This window comes from Sarcophilus harrisii, chromosome 2, assembly GCF_902635505.1.
Source record: "Sarcophilus harrisii chromosome 2, mSarHar1.11, whole genome shotgun sequence".
Lineage (NCBI taxonomy): Eukaryota > Metazoa > Chordata > Mammalia > Dasyuromorphia > Dasyuridae > Sarcophilus > Sarcophilus harrisii.
This window is the reverse complement of record NC_045427.1, coordinates 351975-360122: the sequence shown is the minus strand read 5'-3', so window position 1 is coordinate 360122 and position 8148 is coordinate 351975. Positions and strand designations below refer to the sequence as shown.

The 8148-nt window shown below is 42.5% G+C and overlaps 1 long non-coding RNA gene across 1 annotated transcript; it reads right to left on the bottom strand.

Moving 5' to 3' along the window:
- Positions 1 to 788: 788 nt before the first annotated feature.
- LOC116421201 lies at positions 789 to 7174 on the bottom strand. Its single transcript, XR_004231500.1, has 3 exons — positions 6385 to 7174; positions 5819 to 5873; positions 789 to 2991 (listed from the first exon to the last, which is right to left on the bottom strand). It is a non-coding gene; the product is annotated as an uncharacterized LOC116421201 (long non-coding RNA).
- Between the last annotated feature and the right edge of the window lie 974 nt (positions 7175 to 8148).

The window sequence follows — 8148 nt, the reverse complement described above, 5'->3', positions numbered from 1 at the left end:
CTTGATTTGATTCAGGGGACCATTCCCTTCTTTCCATCCCCTGCTTTCCTCCCCACCTTGCACATACCCTCCCGTGTTGTACTGTGGTCCACAATGACGACTTCATCCATAGGCAGGTGGAGACATGTTTTGTCCATAATGCCCCTCGTCCACCTCTTCAGTGTGATCTTTGCCATTTGTGCTATTGCTCCAGTCACTGTGTGCCTTGCCATTTCTATCCTTGCCTGCTGTGTTTATTTATTCCTCCGGTATTTCTGTTGCTTGAGGTGTTCAAGAAGAAAATAAGTCCTTCAGTTCTGGTTTTCTTTCTAAAAATGCTTCAAGTTGCAGGAAAGAATTGCAAAAGGAGTGGCTGCCCATCAATTGGGGAATGGCCGAACAAGCTGTGGTACATGAAGGTAATGGAATGTTATTGTTCTTTTAAAAAATGATGTAGAAGCTGATTATAGAAAGGCCTGGAGAGATTTACATGAACTGATGCTGAGCGAAACAAGCAAAATCAGGAATACAGTGTACACAATAATAGCAAGAATGTGAGATTATCAACTAGGAAAGACTCTTCTCAGTGGTTCAATGATCCAAGTCAGTCCCAATGGACTTTGGACAGAAAAAGCCAGCTGCAACCAAAGAAAGAACTAAAGAGACTGAATGTAAATCAACACATGGTATGTTCACTTCATTTTTCTGGTTTTTTTATCTTTCTTGTGGTTTTTCCCTTTTGCTCCAATTTTTCTCTCCTGACTTGATTCATAAAGCAATGTGTATTAAAAATAAACTTTAAAAATGCTTCCAGCTAGCTCTTACTGAATATCCTTTTTTTGTCATATGTGGTTAAGCTCATATTTGCAGAATAGGTTCCTCTGGTATGCAGAAATGTCCTTTCCTTTCTATGGGAAGGTCTTTTTCCTGATGGCTGCAGAACTTGCAGTTTCTGAATTTGTCGGAATTTGCAGCCTTTTTATTCTGAGAATTCTGTGGATTGAAGTTTAATTTTCTATGTTCAGAAGCTCTGGGAAGTTCTCTTCATAACCCTATTTCTCTGGTTATGCCGATTGTTTGTCCTGTAATATTCTGGGAGACCCATCATCCTGTCTGTATCTTGTGTTTTAATGTTAACTGTTTTTGCTTTTCTTCTAATTGTCTTTCCTTTGTGGGCATTTGTGTTCCCCATCAATGATTCTATTTTTTGAAGGCTTGCCAAGTATTTCTATTCTGTTCATTATTTTTACTTTGCAGGATATAAATTCTGCTCTCATCCTCATTTCTCAGTTAAGCACCCACATTCTCAAATTCCACAGGATTCTCTGTCTGGAGGACTGGTTTATTTTCCTTCACTTTGTAGTATGGACTTATTGATGTCTGAATTTTAGTAAATCCAGGTGCCATATTTCCTTCGGTTTTCACTAGTTTTCCCACAGATTAATAAATATGTGATTAGGGTCTTTGAGAAATTTTTTCCCAGTACTTTTAGTATTTTCAATCTTTACTCCCTGCTATTTTTCTTAGCTCTCATTTGTCTCTTCTGATTGTAATTTCCTTGAGGACTGTATCTCACAATGTCTTAGCCTCCTTCCACCTTGGCTAATTCATAGTTCACCAGAGTTTCAATCCCAATTGACTTTGGGTTGTCCAAACTGGCTCCAGTTGTATACTGGACTCTCTTCTCAGACTTTTGAGTGTTATATAGCTGCCCAAACACACAACTTCCTGCCCTGGTGACCTGTCCTGCTCCCTCAGTTCCTCAGTTGTCTGCCCCAGCACTGACAGTCCAGATCTGCAGGTCAGAGCATTGCAGGACTGGTACTTCTGAAGTACAGTCCCCAGAAATATTTTTTGCTCCTGAAGAACTATGGGGTTAGTGCCAATTTTCCCCTTTCTTTTGGATTCTGGATGTCCACACCATGGAAACAGCTAGATTTGCTTTATCTTTGGTACATATTTTTGATTTTGAAGAGGTCTGAGAAACTGGGCATCAGAGAAAATATCTACTCTGCCATCTTGTTCATTTAGAGCCAGAAGGGTTCTAAATATAAAACCTTAGAATTAGGCTAAAAGGGGCTTTGTTCAGTCTTTGGAACTGAGTTCAATGCCTACTGATTTTAATGTGAAGCAAAGACATTTTCCCAGTGGCTGTTTTAGCAGGAACATAAAGACATTTTGAGTTTATTATTCCTTTAGGGTTAATGTGGTAATGCTCAATGTCCTTTTTCTCCCACCCTAACTTGCCTTTCCCCAGCCTGTCCCCACCTTTAAACAGAAAACAGAGCAATTTGGTGAAAAAAAATCATTTTCTTGTCAACTTCTGAGCAACCAACAAAGTACAAGTAGTTTGGTCTTGGCTTTTCCTTAAGAAGAGAAGTGTAAATTTGTCCCTTTGTACGATCCTATTTTAGTGTGCCACTATTTTTTTTCCTTTAGAAGTGACTAAGTGGCATAGTAGCTAGAGCACTGGGCCTAGATTCAGGAAGAAGGCAAGACACTTTCTAGATGTGGAAGCCTGGGCAAATCATTCAACCTCTATTTGCTTCCATGTTCTCAACTGTAAAGTGGAGGTAACAGCATAATAAGTATTATGAAGGTTAATATTAACTTTGTAGGGCTCTTACGAAAATCACTTGATGTAACACAGGCATTGAGGCACACAGTAGGCATTCTATAAATGCTTATTCCCTTCCCTTTTCAGCATAATCATTCTTCCCTTTGGATATCATCTGAATGTGAATAGATCTCAGTAGAACATCCTTTCTTTTCTCAGTAACTAACTTTACAATAAATTGTTCCTGATTTTCCATATTTTTTTTTCCTGCCATCAGTTACAAGGCATGCTCCTTTGAAACATTTTCCTGATGTCAATCTTAATTTCTCCAAAAATGAGCCTTAGGAAGCTTCTTTTTTCTTGATCAGGACTGAGGACAGCTCCACGATTTATCTATTCTTCATATAGAAAGTAACCCTTGTATTTTTCCTTCCAAAGGGCTTCAGTATCTCCAACTGGAAGAAAGAAAAGAAGAGAAATAGCTTTTCTCCTAGTGTAAATGTCTCCTCCAAGATAAGGAAGTGGAGAAGAAAGTTATCACAGACATTCTACATCACAGAACAGTTGGGACCCGATAGTGCCCCCTGCTGTGGCCAGAAAGTAAAGAAGGGATGGGAAGCCTGTCCTCTTCTGTACACTAGGACCACCACCCTCACTAGCGAGGACCGTAATGGCACCTTCAGGTTTGCCAGGCCACGACATCTCCGATCTCGTTTGCTCCTCCAAACAACCTGCCAAGTGGGTCTTATGTGAAGGAATCTCCCAGCTGGGGCATATCTGAGGTGAGATTTGACCTTGTCTTTCTGGCTCCAGAGCTGGCTCTTTCTCCCTGGCATCACTTGGGTACCTGAGGAAGAACATTTGTAGCCAGCAAAGGGCCAAGATACTCTGACCAATATGCCGAGGTCCAGTGGACCTGTGTTTAGATGGGGCCATAGATGTGGGGAGGGTTGCACACAGAGACTCTATTTCCTTATCTGCCAGGTGAGGAGTTGCTAAGCAGTGCAGATGATTCACAGAGCTTGTGACCTGCTACAGATTAACAGGAGATCCATGAGAGCTCATAGATGGGCTGCCCTCCAAGTTGTTCCCCCCCAAATGGGACCTGTGGTTGTCTTTATACAAAATCCCTTTTTTGTATGGGCCAGAATGCAAAATTATGAAAGCACCATTGATACGTACAGTAAACACTAAGAGTGCTTTTATTCTGCTTACAAGGTGTTGTGTTACCATCTAGGCTTTGCACTGTTTAAGAATTCTCTTTGCTGGAAGTGATGGCATTCAGGACTGCTGCACAAAATCAGGATCTGGACTTGTCTAGTTCAAATATAGCTTCAGATAGCAGTGTGACCCTGGTTGCTTAATAATTAGTTATTACATGGTTATTACATTGTTTATGGGATGGTTTTCTCTTTGACATTTTGGAGGTCCTAATGGCTGTCAAGATATTAATGAATGTCATCACAATTATTTGCAGGGAACCTGTGGTTTTTGGCAGGTCTGCACTATTGTTCCTCTGGGGGATGAGAATAGAGAGAGGGCAGAACAAAAGAATATACTTTAAAATGTTGCTAGAGGAAATGGGATCAAGATCATTGGTCATTCAGAATTCTCTAGACAGCTTAGTAGTTGGTATTTTCATTTTGTTTGTTCCCAATTTTCTTCCTATGATAAACATTCATGAAACTGAGGCTTTCCAGATACAAAGAATTTTATATGTGTGTGTATATATATTATATATATATATATATGTATGTATATTGCTGAGACAATTGGGATTAAGTGACTTGCTCAGGGGTCACAAAGCTAGGAAGTGTTAAGTGTCTGAGACCAGATTTGAACTCAGGTCCTCCTGAATTCAGACCTGGTGCTCTATCCGCTGCATCACCTAGCTGCCCTCTAGCTTTTTATTTTTCAAAATACCTGCAAGAATAGTTTTCAACATTCACTCTTGCAAAACCTTTTGTTCCAAAATTTTCTCTCTCCTTTCCCCTAAAAAGCAAATAATCTAATTATGAGTTAAATGTGTGCAGTTCTTCTAAAACATATTTCCACATGTACCATGCTGTGCAAGAAAATTGGGTTAAAAGGGAAAAATGAGAAAGAAAAAAAAACCAAGCAAACAAGAAAAATATGAAAATACAAGGCTGTGCAGATACAAAGAATTACCAGAAAAGGTGATGTGTGAAGCCATGAAGCCCTACTTTGTGTAGATTTGTTTAATGTAAAGAGAATAAGAGAAACAGAGGAGTTGAGGATAGAAATCCTATCTACATTTTCAATGTAATATACACTTATATGTGACTGTGCATATAAATCAGTGTATTAACATAGATATACAGGTACGTTCATGTATGTGTGTGCGTGTGCGTGTGTGTGTGTGTATAAATTGGTTGGCATAGAGCAAGAACTGTCCCTGCACATAATATTGATATGGGTGATGAGTGTGGGTTGGGGGGAAATGCCTCAGTGCATCTTAGTGATGGATTCAAATGAGGACCAGCTCAGTGCCCACAGAGATGCTCCTCCTTAGGCCCAGAATAGCCTGCACAATTGGGCTTTGGGTTATTGGTCTCCTGCTGCTATCCACTTTTCCTGCATATCACTCAATCTGGCTAAGGAATATTTCTGCAGACTGACATTAAAGTATTGTAATTCAACTGGGAGGAGGATGGAGGGGCAGAACACAAGATCACTTGGCTGTCTCCCTGCACTGGCTCTGTCATTTGATTTGTTTTTTGCATTTTCTGTCCACCAAGATCTCCTTTGATGTAGCAAATAGAAAACACATAACCAAATAAATTGTGTCTTATATTCTTTGTATGGGAATGAGGCCTAAACTGTAGGAATAAAGGAGAGGGCAGAGCATCAGGTCAGTCAGTAAGTGGCAAATGTGGTTCATTTGTAAATAAATTTCTAAATCGATGGATGGATAGAAGGATGGATGGAAGGAAAGAAACACAGATAGATGGAAAGAAGCATGGATCGATGAGTAGATGGATGGTTTCATAAATGGATGGATGAATAGTGAGTCCTGGGAAGGGAAGAGTCCTGTCTCCATCCATGCCTAGACAGCAGAGAGATGAGACCACCATATTTCTAGTTCTGTCCTGCCTGCCTCTGTGACTCTGCAGTTGGGCACAACTTCCATGAAGGAGAAAGGCTGGATGATGTAGAGGTGGCTAGAAAGTCTACAAAGTGATGAGATGTAAGACACAGATCCAACCACTCATTCCATCTTTTCAATTATTTATTCTTTTCATTTATCACTTGCTTACTTACCCTCACTTATCAGTTTTGGAGGCTTGGTTTGTGCTGGGGAAGGGCTGAGATAAACCTGCAGATAAAAAGAGAACCAAGAGATCAGTGGATCTCCAAATTTAGATCTCCTGTTCTCTAGGAAGACATCTTTAGCTTCCTCCACTCATGTAGGGAAGAGAGCTGAGGGAGGAGCAGCATCAATAGGCTTGCTACTGAGTCCTTCATAGAGAGCAAGCCCATCCTCTGTTAGGATCCAGAGGGTGTAGGACGGGACTGCCCACAGTCTACAGGGACCAGGCAGGAGGCTGATTACCAGGAAGCTGCTCTTTTTTTGAGTAAGAACAAGAGAAGAGGAGCCTACCCACCCCTCCCTCCTTTCTTGCCTTCTTCAGTTCCTGGAAGAACTCAATGTTTCTGCTTTCCCAGGTGAACCTTATAGCAAGCTCTGACCCATAAACCTATAAAGCCAAGGATGGGCAGAGTCCCTAGGCTCTGTCTCCCTCAGCTTCACAAGGGCCAGAGGTTAAGGTGAAACTTTAAAAATAGCCACAAAGGCATATTGGATTTGGTCCCTGGAAGGTGCTTACCTGAGCTTCACAAATTGAGGGCCCCTTTCATGATGGGTTTTTTCATTGCTTCTCATTTTTTGACCAGCTTTTTCTTTAAGCACTTAGTTGCTAGGACAGCCAGTTCACATATACCGAGTTTACATAATTTCAGTATTTATGATGCCTTTAAGCCTAACGTAGAATTCCTGCTAAACTCTTCTTGCCTTATCTGGAATGATTTATAAGCCCTTTTGGCATTCCCCCAAGGTACCAACAATTCCCACCCAGGTATCAAAAAGGCCTGTGGGTGCTCTGACAGGGATGCTTCGAGGGGCCTGCTCCCCTCCCAACAACATGTAGATTCTGAAATGTGCCATGCTCTTTACAGCAGGAATAAGCCCGCAAAGGCAGAAATCAGTTGAGTACGATGCTGGTGCCCAACACATCCTTGCTCCAAGAATACATAGGCTTCAGACCTTTTTCTAGAGTCCCCACTAGTCTCTGCAGCCCTGGAGGAGCTCATGGCCATTCCTGTCCTATGGAGTTCTCCGTTACATCACTTCTGAAATGGATCTGAGGTCTCACTGCCACCTTTCATAGACCACGAAGACTCCCAGTGAGTAAGATGGCCCAAAATGGCTTTTCTGTTGAGGAAATAGAACTGCCCTGGGGGAGCTGGCCTTCTCCACGTGATCCAATTGAAGAGTGGAAATGGCTTTGTTGACATCGGTTCAATGACTTTGGATGGAGAGCCTCAGAGGACACAGCAGAGGGGCTCAGCCGTTTTGTCCAGTAAAAAGTCCAGAGATTCAGTTAGGAAAAGAATTCTAAGAAGGTCTGAATTCAGCCTAGAACCTTCAGCCTTCCTGGGCAAGTGAACCCAAGGAGAAAAAAGTTTTCTCATCATCTGAGGAGCTGAGCATGGGAGCCTCGGGGAGAAGAGGAAGCTTCTGGTTAGGAAGACTGAAGAAGCTTTCCCAGCAGGTGTCTGAGGTGGCTGGTGGGGGAGACTGAAGACCCTCCCTCTCTGCTGAGCTCAATCTCTGTCCAAAGGGCTGAGGTGCAGGTTTCCTTTGACTAAGGAGGTCTTGAGCTGGGGAAAAGGAGCAAAGGATGATATTCACATCTGGTTGGAAGAAGAGGAGTCTCTTCTCGATGAGGGACCCCATACATAATGCGGGTGGCTGAGATCTGGGGAAAGAACCTCTACTTTACATCCTTAGTAGATGGATTGCCCCGGGCATCTCCAAAAGCCAAACTGAAGGAAAACACCTGGCTGAAAGCAGTGGAGGCAAGAGTGGACAACTACCTGGAGAGAACCGTGCTTTGCAGGCAGCAGATCCTGCAGAGAAGGGAGGGGGTTCAGCAGTCAAAGACAGTAGCAGAGCCCAAGCAGACCTCCCTGTTCAGTCTGTTCTGCTGTAACAGAAACATTCCTGGCTACACAAAATCACACAATGAAAGTCACAGAGGGATGGGAGCACAGCACGCAATCTGGCCAGTGACATTAAAAAAAATAAAAGGAACCAAATCAAAACCATGGCAGTACAGTCTCATGCTAATACTCAAACACAACACTAAATAGTGGCTGAGGGCCAGCTGCTCGGCTTGCTCCCCCATGCTCTCAGGGCCCTGGCTGGCAAAGTGGAATTGCTCTGGGAGAGAAAGTGGTCTCAGGCCATGGTGGAAAGTGGGTAAGAGGGAGGGGTAGATCAAGTTTCCTCAGCCTCAGCTGCAACTGCCCTAAAAGGTTCTATGATAAACATGGTGCTTTACTCTAGCAAAGACCGGGAGTTTGCTTGT